This window comes from Rattus rattus, chromosome 17 (assembly GCF_011064425.1).
Source record: "Rattus rattus isolate New Zealand chromosome 17, Rrattus_CSIRO_v1, whole genome shotgun sequence".
NCBI classification, from domain to species: Eukaryota; Metazoa; Chordata; class Mammalia; order Rodentia; family Muridae; genus Rattus; species Rattus rattus.
In genome coordinates, this window is record NC_046170.1 from 26357245 (window position 1) to 26370100 (window position 12856).

Genomic DNA, 12856 nt, shown 5'->3' on the forward strand with positions numbered 1-12856 from the left:
GGCAGCAGCCTGTGGTCCCCCTTCCTCTTTGGCTCATGTGTGGGTCAGCCTCCACCCGCTGCCTCACCACCCTAGCAGATGTCCTCCCTCTCCCACAAGGGCTCCTCAGTCCTGTGATGCCCAGTTCTCAGGAAGGGTCTCAGTCCCCAGGGGCGGCCAGGTAGGACCTTCTGATTGGTCTGTGACTTGCTCCCCAAGTCCTGAGCAATTGCAGAGATGTGGATTACTCTGCTGTTTGTTATTGAGATAGGGTCTCATTCTAAAACTCAGGCTGGTCCCGAACTGACCTGGAACTTGAGACAACCCTCTTACTGCCTCAACTTTCCCATTGCTGGCATTACAGGGGTGAGCCACTGTGCCCAGCCCTAACATAATGTATTAGTGTTTATTCAACACTCTGGTGTAAAGAGCTTTCTTTATCTTATAGCTGCATAGTATTTTGCCTCAAGAATGCCATAATTTATTTAGTTAATCCTGCACTGATGGGTACTTGGGTTGTCTCCCAAGCATGTGCTTTGCAAACAATGCCTTAGTGAGAAACCTTGAATGGGAATTTGCATGTGTGCGCTTTTCCAATTCTTGACTACATAGGAAATTGGGAACAGACCAGGTAAATGGATAATGGAGTCTTTTGAAAGAGCTTCAGGCATGGAGGTAAAAAGGTTTGAGAAGCTCAGCTAGGGCGGGCGGGTGTCACGGCACTCAGACTGTGGTATCTTAAGTATGTGCCCTGCAGCTGTATGCTATTGTATACTGGAGCCTGCATCTGGTATCTACGGTCTGTTCTTCCTTCTTTTCTTTTCTTTTTTTAAATTACTGTTCATTGTTACTGTCAGAGTATTACTGTGGTACCCAGGCTGAATTCAGACTCACTCTGGCCTCTGATTCATGATCCTGCCTCTGCCTTCCCGTGCTGGGATCACTACTAGTGGTGAATTAATGATGAGGAAAGGCCGGCCAAGGTCAGAAATAAGCCAAAAGCAACCAAACTGCTTCTAACTGGTTAGTGTTGAAGTCAGGCTCAGAGACACAATGACCCCGAAAAAGCACCGACAATCTCCTTTTGAAGCATAAAAATCACAAGCAGATAGATGTTTAGGGGACAATAAAGAAGAAATTCGTAAATTGAGGGTTAGTCCCGGGATGTGACTTTTTACAGTATGGGTCCAAGGCTACTCCGAGGTAGGGTCTTATCTCAACTTTTTAAAAAAGATTGATTATTTATTTATTTATTTATTTATTTATACACTGTTGCCATATTCAGACACATCAGAAGAGGGCACCAGATCCCCGTTGCAGATGGTTGTGAGCCACCATGTGGTTGCTGGGATTTGAACTCAGGACCTCTGTTAGAGCAGTCAGTGCTCTTAACCGCTGAGCCATCTCTCTAGCCCTTATCTCAACTTTTATGGGGTTAATGCAGGCCAGGGGTTTTTACTGTTGTTGAGGGGAGGGACTGTAGGGTTTGTAGTAAAATGGGGGTGGCAGAGCCGTACTCAGACTTACTCTGGGCTCTTCAGTGGTAGGTTGTGTCATCGTCAGTCGGTCCTCCCCCTCCCCGTTCTGTGCTACTGAGGTTTGAACCCAGAACCTCTGGCAAGCTAGTAAGTACTCTAACACTAAGCTATATCCACAGTTCATTTCCTCTGCTCACATTTTCTGACCTTGAATTCTTAGAATGAACTTCCCAAACGGAGATAGATACCTTCCCCATCTCCCCTCTAAGGGACGCGGCATTGTTGTGGGGTTTATTTTCTGAGTAATTACCTTTCCAGGCAGGCTGAGCAGGGTTAGCAAACACTCTTGGAAGCAGCTGCCTTTCCCATCAATGCTTGCTTGTTCTGGATAATGAAAAATGATGCTAGCATCCATTAAAGAAAAAGCTGCCTCTTGTAAGCCCTGGTGGACAAGTGGGCGCTTGTCATGGAGTCATCTGCTGATGCATGTGACCTGAGACTGAGAAACGCCTCCCTCTGCGCCTTGGACTCCTAGCCATTCTTTGGGTCTGTTTAGGAGTTTTGTTTAAAGGTCAGAGGCGGAGGGTCTCTGCTTCTCCAGCACTGCCCACATCTGGCAAGAGTTTGGGCCTCGTGCCCTTCCTCTGCAGAAGAGGTTTTCAGAGCTCATTTTTGAGTTATTGAATGAACCAAATATTCTGCATTTCCAGTCTCAGCAACTCCAGAGTCTGAGGCAGGAGAACCACTTGAAGCCCAGGAGCTAAAGGCCAGCCTGTGCAACACAGGCTGTGTCTCAAACAAAAGTTCTGAATTCAGTAGCAGCTTCCCCTGACCTCACATGGGCTACAGCATTTCTGTTTTCTTGTGCCTGGGAACTGTGGCCCTAGATTGATGTATATTTCTGGTTGGCTGTTTCTGCGACTCTGGGCTGCCACCAGCAAGAAGTTGATTAGAAAACCTAACCTCGGCTGGGCATAATGGTGCATTCCTTTAACCATAGCACTTGGGAGGCAGAGGCAGGTGGATCTTTGTGAGTTCAAGGCCAGGCTGGTCTACAGTATGAGTTCCAAGACAGCCAGAGTTCCATAGAAACTCTGTCTTGAAAACCAAGTTAAAAATAAAAAAACTTGCTGTGGGTGGTACAGTCCCCAGGGAGAGGCAGAGGTAGAAGAAGGCAGATCTCTGTGAATTCCAAGCCAGCCTGGTCTTCAGAGTGAGTTCCAGGACAGCCAGGGCTACACAGAGGTTTCTTGTCTTGGAAAAACAAAAGGTAAAGAAACAACGAATACACAAACCCCACCAGCAAAGGGGAGACAGCATGAGGTGCTTAGCCAAATACCAGCGCATCGGGGCGTTACTGAGTTGCTTGTGTGTGCGTGCACATGTATGTGTGTACGAGCGTGACGCAGTGGGATCTGGAGGTCATAAAACAACTCGTGGGACTTGGGTCTCTTCACCTCATGCACCCCAGGGATTGAACTTGGGTTTTCGGGCTTGGCAGCAAGCATCCGTGCCAGCTGAAGCCATCTGTCTGGCCTGCCTACTTTGTTTTATTGAAACAGAGTGTCAGGTGGCCCAGAGTAGCTTTAAATTGTCTGCAGACGACAAGGATCTTGATCTTCTTGCCTCCACCTCCAAAGTGTGGATTACAGGCATGTGCCACCACCCCTGGCTCCATGTCACTCTTGTAATTACTGTTAATTAAGGACTATTTATGACCTTTCGTTCATTCTCCACTTCTTTACAGCCTCCATATTATTGGGTGTGTAGACTTTGGCTCATGGGGTACTCCTCAAATGAAACCCTAATAACTATATTTCTTTGAGTTCGTTGAGTTGTAATTTACACACCTTACAATTTGCCAGTGTAACTGCATGCTAATTTTTATAGGTGCACCCAGTGGCTCACCCATCACTCTGATCCAGTTTTAGATTTGCATTACTCATGAGCCCACCTTGAGTCTACCTAATATCCCACCTTGCCTCAGTCCCAGGCCATCACGGGGCCTGCTTTCTGTCTGAGACAGTTTCTCTCCATTATGTAGTCCCGGCTGTCCTAAACTCACTATGTAAACTAGGCTGGGCTCAGAGTTCTGCAAACCCCTCTGCCTTCTGAGTTCTGGGATCAAAGTTTGTGCCACTGCACCCAGCATTCTCTTAATTTTCTAGTAGTCATGTAAATAAGGTAAGTACCTTTTTGGGTGAGTGCCCAATGCTCAGTGTAGTTAAGGATTACTAACTTATGCTTTTGGAAGGACTGGGAATGTAGCCCAGGGGCACAGTGCTGGCTTAACATGCTCAAGGCCCTGAATGCTACCCTAAACACTGCAAAAGGAAAATGGTTCTCTAGACATGCATTGATTAGTATGGTGTTTCTATTTATTGTGGAGTTGTAAGTAGCTATAGCATAATGTAGCCATTCCTGGTAGCATACATACATACATACATACAACTTTTATATGTGTCTGCATGCATGTATGGGTGTATACTACATGAATGCATGAGTCCTCAGATGTCAGAAGAGGGCATGCGGTCCTTCAGAGTTGTAGTTACAGGTGCTTGTGAGCTGCAATAGGGTTCTGTGAAGAGCAATAAGCACTCTTAACTACTGAGCCATCTCTCCAGTACCTACAGGTTTTTCCTTTGTTTGTTATAGGCAAATTCAGAAAAAGAAGGGTGTGTGTGTGGGTGTGTGTATTGATTCACTTATCACATATCACACCCATTTCAAATGTGAACCAAATGCCTTTGGTATGTGCACAGAATTTGCAACCATCCCCCATCAACGTTGGAGCATTTTCATGGGGCCTGGAGAGGCAGCTCAGCAGTTGAGGGCATTTGCTGTTCTTGCAGAGGAACCGAGTTCTGTTCCCAGCACCCACATGGTGGTTCACTACAATCTATAGCCCCAGTTCTAAGGGGTCTGATGCCTTTCTGTGACCTCTGTATCACTAAGCGTCCATTTGGTATACAGACACACATGAGGCTAAAACATTCACACATAGAGCAAAACGAATAAATACAAAATGAATAAATAAATGAATAAATATTAAAAAGAAATCTGCCCCTTGCCACCTGCCTTCTTCAAGCCCTGTCTTTTTGGTCTGGGATATTTGAGTACGACAAACGAAATGGCACGGGGCCTGTGTGGTCTTTTGTGTGTGTGACAGATCATCCATGAAGCAGAAGGCACCTCTGTTTCTCTCCGTTGCTAGACAATACTCTGGTGATAGGATATTTCACTCACCGACCGTCATTCAGCATCTGCTGTCTCGGCTCTGGCGTGTTAGATATGCTGCAGTTCCACCTTGTAACACTCCCTCCCCCACACATACAGAAGGCATTGCTGTTGACATTCAAAACTAAGCCAAATCCCAATCCGGGGTGCAAAATTGACACCCTGACAGAGTGTATAAAGAAGCGATGTGTGTCTGTTCTCCTGTCACCTTAGAACCCAGCTGTCTGGGTTAGTAAATGGAAGGACTGTGTTCTCACTTTCCATTACCACAAGGGAGTGAAGGAAATCCCCAGAACCCACAAGGTCAGGCTGTGCAGAAGGACTGTATGGGAGTTAAGAAGGTGGGCCTTTGAGTCTTCTACAGTGGCCAGTTTGAGCCTTACTCTGCCATTCATGCTGTGTGACCTTGGAAGAGGCCTTTAACATCTCTGAGCCTTTGCTGAGTCATGTTTCCCCCAGGGTGGTTTGTAAAATGCATCTTGTGCCTGAGGCAATGACTTTTTTTTTTTTTTTTTTTTTTTTTTTTTTTTACATTGGATTCTACAGGCGCTTGGGGGAAGATTTAAGATCTACCAACTCCTTTCCCATCTCTGTATTAAGTTAGTTAGAGTTAGGACCCAGGCCTGGGCAGTTTTCAAAGCACACCAGGACAGTATGCACACTGTACATTAGATCCCAGAGTGAGATTATAGACATTTTGGTCAACATGCTTTAGTTCCCGAGCAGGACTGGAGGAGGCCTTAGAGCTGTTATGGCTACATTAAGAACTAGGGCTAGGATGGTCCGCACACCGGCACTCAGGACTGCCTGCCTCTTGTGGGAAGAGGTTTAGGGTGGAGGACTCAGCTGTGTGGAATTTAGAATAAGACCCTCCCTGGGCTCTTCTCCCTGGGGGAAATCCACAGAAAGGGAAAGTAGAGAGGCAGCCTCCTCTTCCTAATCAATAAGCAAATGAGTCATGGAGCTACAGGAATGCTCCCTGGGCTGCAGCCAGTGGCCGTGCCAGTTAGCACCCCTGTGTTTAGGCAGTAGGGTGCGGTGGTATTGTCTGCTTGCAGCTAAAAGCCAGGACACCACAGCTCTGACTTGGCACGAAAGCCAAAGGTTTTGTTTTTGTGGGTTTTTTTCTTTTTTTTTTTTTTTTTTTTTTTTTTTGATTTTTAAACCCGTGTGTGTTTCTCTTTTTCCTCTTTTTCTGCTGGTGTCAGCTTGGCCAGAAGAAAGGCTATCAGATCCCCAGAAACTGGAGTTACAGGCAGATGTGAGGTACCTGACGTGTGTGCTGGGATTTCCACATCTCTGGGAGAGTAGCAAGTGCTTTTAACCACTGAACCATCTCTTCTGGCCCATTTTTGTCCCCATAACCCTATTACAGCAGGTAGGGACAAAGTCCCCATCTTCTTGCACCGGATTTCAATCCCTCTTAAAGTAATTGCATCCTCACCAGAGAGTGTCTCTAGGAACATTGAAACCTGGCTCTTGAACAGCAAAGCCACCCCAGGCCCCGAGCTGACCTAATGGAGCCCCATGGAGCTATACTGAGATCAAGCCTCAGAAGGTTTCATCTGCAGATGCTGGACTGTCCAAGAAGGGCCTGGGGAGGAAAATGACTTCAAGCTAGTGTTTCTTTTCCTTGGTCCTGACATGAAGGACAAGGAGATGGAGAGATCTTGGCTCTCAACTGAAGGAGCAGGAGCCACTGCTGGTCACAAGCCCATGTAGACCTACAGGCACTGTATCTTCAGTTCTGGCCCAGTGACCACATCTGCTGTGTTCTCACCTGGCTCTTCTGTGTTGAATCAAGGATCCAGGCCATGACAAGCACGAGGCGCTTGGATGGGTCTTAGAACTGCCCTCTGCACCACCCTGTGCCTCACTCTGGCTTGAGCATGTAGCCAGAAGTCCAGCCTTCCTGCTTGATTAAATCAGCCTCCCCCATCCCAGCCCACCTCAGTCCTTGGAACCCCATTACCTTCTCTGGATATATATATATACATATATACATATATACATATATCATATATATATATATGTTTGTTATCCCTGCTGCCCCGGATCACAAATCTTGGGAGGGCAAAGAACCTCTTTTTCAAACACAGCTTCCAATGAAGCAGAGCGTAAGTCAGAGCTTTACGTTTTGTTGACGTTCTGAGCATGGTGATACCGGCCTATAATTTCAGCTACTCAGGAAGCCGAGAGGCAGGAGGATTACAGGTTCAAGGCACCCTGTCCGTTCAAGACCAGCCCGGACAACTTAGCAAGAACCTGTTTTCAAAATAAACATGAAAAAAAGGACCAGGGATGTAGTTCAAAGCCTGGGGATGTGGTGTGGGTTGATCTTGATACCTCCCAAAAAGGAAAGAAGGAAAAAAAAAAACCCACTTATTTTTGAGAAAGAATCCTTGAGGGAGGTGAGCACACCTGACTTTTTGCAAATGGAGAAACTGCCACTTGGCAGAGGTGAGCAGTGGCCGAAGAAAGAAGCAGAGCTGGGACCTGAACCCTTGAGTGTGCTTAACCACATTCAACAAAATGTAGAATGCTAACGTGTCTCCTGTGTGAGGCTGACTGTGATTGGCTCTCAGCAGAGTTACCATGGAGCTGGAAACACATTAGCCCCATAGAACCTGAACAGGTGATCACTGCCCTGGTGTCCACAGTCAGCATTAATGACCTTAGAACATCTGGGGACAGGCCTGGTGGTGATGGATTGCCCTGTATCCTGTTTACTCCCAGAAATCAGGATTTAATGAGCCTGAGAGAGTTCTCCCTGGTCTGTGACTTTGTGGGCTCTCCTCACTACACCCTGAGGCTGTTTCTCTGAGATTCAGCCCTGCCTTCCTTGGAGATGTTTTTTGTTGCTGTTGTTTTTGAGACATAAGGTGGAGGGTTTTTTTGTTGTTTTCTTTTGGTTCTTCAAGACAGGGTGTAGTTCTGGCTGTTCTGGAACTCTCTGCAGGTGTGTATATGGATGGATATCTATGTATGCATGCATGCATGCATGCATGCATGCATGCATTCATGTATGTATGTATGTATGTATGTATGTATGTATGTATGTATGTATGTATCTATCTATCTATCTATCTATCTATCTATCTATCTATCTATCTATCTACCCAACCGTATCTCCATCTGCTGGCTTTGAACCCAGTGACCTGCCTGCCTCTGCCTCCCAAGTGCTGGGATTAAAGATGTGCTTTGTAGAAGGTTCTTGAGCCTGGTTTAGACTTCCTCCTTTGTTCAAACCTCTTCTGAGTATCCGTGTGGTTCTGAGGCCCTTGTCTATGGGATGCTCTTTTGCTAGTATCTGTAGCTACTTCCAGTTAGTCTGCACTCAAAGCCACTTATCATAGTTGGCTTGCCACAGTGTAGACAGACTGTCTGGTTAAACCAAGTTGTCAGACCACAGCTTCTGTCTGTTCCTAGCCATGTGGCTGGACCATATCCCTTTCCCTTTCTTTCTTTCTTTCTTTCTTTCTTTCTTTCTTTCTTTCTTTCTTTCTTTCTTTCTTTCTTTCCTTCTTTCTTTTAAAAGATTTATTTATTTATTATATATGAGTACACTGTAGCTGTCTTCAGACACACCAGAAGAGGGCATCGGATCTCTTTACAGATGGTTGTGAGCCACCTTGTGGTTGCTGGGAATTGAACTCAGGACCTCTGGAAGAGCAGTCAGTGCTCTTAACTGCTGAGCCATCTCTCCAGCCCCCCTTTACCTTTCTGTGTTTCTGCTATTTCATTTATGAACAAGAGTTGCTAAATGCCTCCTACTGTATACAACTGACCAGGTGTATCCAACCCAGGACTGCTCTCTAGCAGTAAACAGTTTATTATAGTTCTTGTCCTCATCTTTCAAGAGATGGACACAAATAGCAACCTATCAGAGTGAACCCATGTGTCCTCGGCAATAAAGGATTACTTGTCCATGCCCTGTTTTTAAGACTATGATGACATCTACCGGGTATGGTTGTTTCACAAGTTCATAGTCCTTTCTAGTTTGGTGGACACCATTAAAGGAGAGAAGTCTGTCATTCCATTGCCCAATGCCATCTAAGAAAATGACAGACCTGGGGAGGGGTTTTCTGGAAGGTGACATCTGTGAAGACTTTGGAAAGTAATTCTGAACCACAGAACAAGAGACTGCCTACTCCAATCCCTTCTTCCTGCAGGTGAAACTTTTTATCTTCTGTCTTTAGCGTTTGAGTCAGAAAGTGCAGCTGTATTTGCGGGATACACAGTAGCAGCGTAGTCCTAGGGAGCTCTGAAGCCTCTCTGATCAACCCTTTGTAACCTTGAGCCAAGCACCTGTGTCTAAATGATTCAAGTATAGCTAAACAGATGTCTTGGCATTGACTGGAACCTCTCTCAGGGAGAAATGTCCTTCAGGGCCTGCCCTGTGCATGGTGTGAGCAGAGTTCTATTTTCAGACTGTTTCTGACAGACCGGATCACCCATTATTTACTAAAGCAGTCAACCATGGTCAGCTGCCTTTGGTGACTGGACCCTGTCCTCGAGCCCCAGCACTTTCTGTGATGATCAGAGGCTTCTGAGAGTTCCTTGTCTCTACCCACTCACATTCCTGGGATGGCCACCCTAGTGGAAGAAGAAATGGGATCCTTCAAGTGAGGCTGGCCCTAGCCTGGTGGTAGTTACTCGAAAAGAATGTAGCTGAGGCTCAGGCTGGTCCATGTGACCAGAGCCTTTCATCAACCCGGCCTTTATTTGTATCTAATTGTTCCCCCTCCCACTTCTGCTCTTAGCTACAAAGCCAAGTCAGGTAGAAGACGGGGTGCTTATAGATGAGTGCAAAACTTAGACACACTAGAAAGACATTCTTACTTGCTTTTTTTTTGTTTTTGTCATTTAAGAAAAAATTCTTTATAATCGTAATCAACAAAGAAACAATTCCAGCCCTTCCCCCTTCTTGGGTGGGCAGTTCGTGGCAGTCTTGTGTATCCCAGGCTGGCCTCAAATCTGCTATGTAGCCTAGGATGACCTTGAATTCCTGGTCCTCTTTCACTTCTCAAGTGCTAAGATTGAGACCAACCCTCCCTGCCCCCTCTTGTTGACAATTTAACTCAAAGCATTACAAGTGTTATACGCAAATGCTCTACTACAGAGCTGTGCCTCCAGGAGAAGCTATATTTAATTTGAGGGTGGAGGGAACCTATCTCAACCCCACTTATATCAGTCTTCTCCAATTATCATTCATCCACCAGCACGGGCTAGCCTCTGCAAAAGTTTGGGTTACATCGACAACAATGGGGGTGGGTGGGGAAAGTCTTGAATAGCAGTGAAGAGCCCTCACTTAGGGATGAGCCAACTCAGCTCTGAACCCTGCAGTGTATAATTTCAGGAAAAGAAAGCCCGTGCTGAAAGGGCCTCAGCAAGGCTGGGGTGGGGGCAGGGAGAAGTCGCCCCATCCCGCCCCAGTGGCTCTCAGTAGTTCAGCAGCATGTCAGACCATGGAATGCATGCACCAGGAGGAGGATAAAGCTCCATGAGGTTGTTCTCTGACCACCATACATCCCCTGACACACACACACACACACACACACACACACACACACACACACACACACACACACACACTGCTGCATACACCCCTATGCTCACATACATCAAGGGGCTAAAGGATAAAAAAGATTAAGTGAGTGGGTAAAGATGCTTGCTGCCTAACCCGGCAACCTGAGTTTGATCCCTGGAACCCACGAGGAAGGACAGACTTGATGCCATCATCTGACCTCCATACTCACACACATACATCCAGACAAAAATACCCATACATACAAAAATAAAAACTTAAGAAAACACAAGGCAGGGTTGGGGATTTAGCTCAGTGGTAGAGCACTTGCCTAGGAAGCGCAAGGCCCTGGGTTCGGTCCCCAGCTCCAGAAAAAAAAAAAAAAAAAGAAAACACAAGGCATAGAACACCCAGACGAGGGCCTTCGGGGGAGAGAAGCATGAAATGTCAGGAGCATGAAATCTCAGACTGCCTGCATCTAAATCCCAGCCCTGATAACTTACTATCTTGCTTCAGTTTCCCCATCTGTAAAAAGAAGATTGCTAGGGGCACAATGGCGCATGACTTTTGATCCCAGCACTCAGGAGATAGAGGCAGGCAGATTTCTCTGAGTTTGAGACCAGCCTGGTCTACAGAGTGAGCTTCAGGACAGCTAGGGCTACGGAGAGAGAGACCCAGTCTCAAAAACAAGATACAACACCAAACATGCCAAGAGCATCAACTGCATAAAAGTTCTGGGTTTGAGTGGTTCAGTGTTTGTAAAGTGCCTGGAATGAAAGTGTTCTGCAAATATTTAAAATGTGGCAAAAAAAAAAAACCAAAAACAAAAAACAAAAAAAAAAAACGGGGCTGGGGATTTAGCTCAGTGGTAGAACGCTTGCCTAGGAAGCGCAAGGCCCTGGGTTTGGTCCCCAGCTCCCATAAATAAATAAATAAATAAATAAATAAATAAATAAATAAATAAATAAATAAATAAATATAAATGTGGCCAAAATTGTTGACAAGAGTAACTGTGAAAGTATTAGTTCAAATCATAGAATTTTTCTTTTTTTCTTTCCTTTCTTTTCCTTTCCTTTCTTTTCCTATCTCTCTCTCTCTCTCTCTCTCTCTCTCTCTCTCTCTCTCTCTCTCTCTCTCTCTCTCTCTTTCTTTCTTTCTTGGCTCTCAATGAATAGGCCAGGGTAGCCTCAGACTTTTTAATAATTGGTGGTGCACACCTGGGTGCACCACCACACCCAGTTTGAGATTGTGGGGCTTCCTGGTGATAATGGTGATTGATAGTGGTGACTGCTGTGGTAGGTTTTCCAATTAAGAGATGCTCAGGGGGTCTTAATTCCCATGGGCACCAGTGCAGGTCACAGCTGGGTAAGGGAAGGTGTTGTGCTGGGTGGGGTTGACCTAGTTAGTCCCTTGCCTGCTTTCTTTATTCAACACCTTCCCCTGCAGAAACGTCAATGCTCACCCAGCTCCTTGTGCGGATTTTGGTGTTCTCAGAGCTCTGCACGGCCGAGCCCCAATGGAAGACGTCTACAGTCTTCCTGGAGATGGAGAGTCCCTCCAACTTTCCCTTATTTTTCTCAGCCCAGAGGATCCGGTTTTACAGAAAGATAATAAGTGTTCACCAGCACCTGGAAATTCAGGTTGGGGCTCTCTGTCATAGTTACATGGTGTCACTTCTCCAAGAGTGAGACTGAGCCACCATTAAGAAGTGCCTTGAGCGGGTTAATTGCCCTGTACCAAGTTATTTACCAAGCCTCTCGCTCTCTTTGGCTCCCACCCTTGGCAAGTCCAGTCGTGTTCCTGTTGGTTTTTTTTTCACTGCCTAGATTTCTGCTGGCTGGAGAAAGGATTCAAGGCCAGCTCCTGTTCCTTGCTTATGTGACCAGTCCCCAAATAAGATGCAATTACTTGTGCTGTGGGTTGGGAGAGTGTCTTTAAAAGCATCTTTAAATGTTCCTTATCTGGACTTCAAAAATGCTAACTGGGAACTAGGGAGATGGGAAAGTCTGTCAAGTGGGGGACTTGTATACACTGGCAGAGATGTCAGATGGAGTCCTGGTGCTTGCTGGCTAGGCAGCCTGTCTTATTTGTTGAGTTCCGGACCAATGAGAGACTCCAGTCTTACAAAACTAGGTGAATAGCATTGGAAGAACCACACCGAGGTTGGCTGCACAGACTCTCTTTCCTACACACACATTCCTCCCATAAGAAAGGATAGTTGGTTCAAGTTCAGACAGATCATTCTGCTCCTGTCCTCTCTCATTTGCCTTCTGCACCAAAATGTGTGTGTCAAAGAAGGGTGTTCTGCCAGACTGGTGGTGCCTGTACCCTCCCTCTCACTCACTGAACAACATTCATGTCTGTTTTGTCTGCCAAGTACAGGACTTTTGGCTTCAGAGTTGTTTACAAGAGCGGCCCCTGGTGGAAGGAATGAACACTGTAGCCCAGGCATCTTTCCCATGGACAGACAGCGATCCATCCACCTAAATGTGGAGGTGCCTAGCTTTGAAAAGGAGGCACGGGATTAAGGGATTTTCATAAAGAGAATGCTTACGTGAAATACAAGTTCCGTTGTGGGGAGTGATGGGTAATTCCCAATGGGTGGGAAGTAAGCTGACTTCTTCTGAGATTCGTT

General features: G+C 46.1%; 1 protein-coding gene across 1 annotated transcript in view; it reads left to right on the plus strand.

The window, feature by feature from the left end:
- Positions 1 to 12856, plus strand: part of Cdh1 (cadherin 1) — a 68308-nt gene that overhangs the window by 34221 nt on the left and 21231 nt on the right. The gene's annotated exons all lie outside the window — the stretch shown is intronic.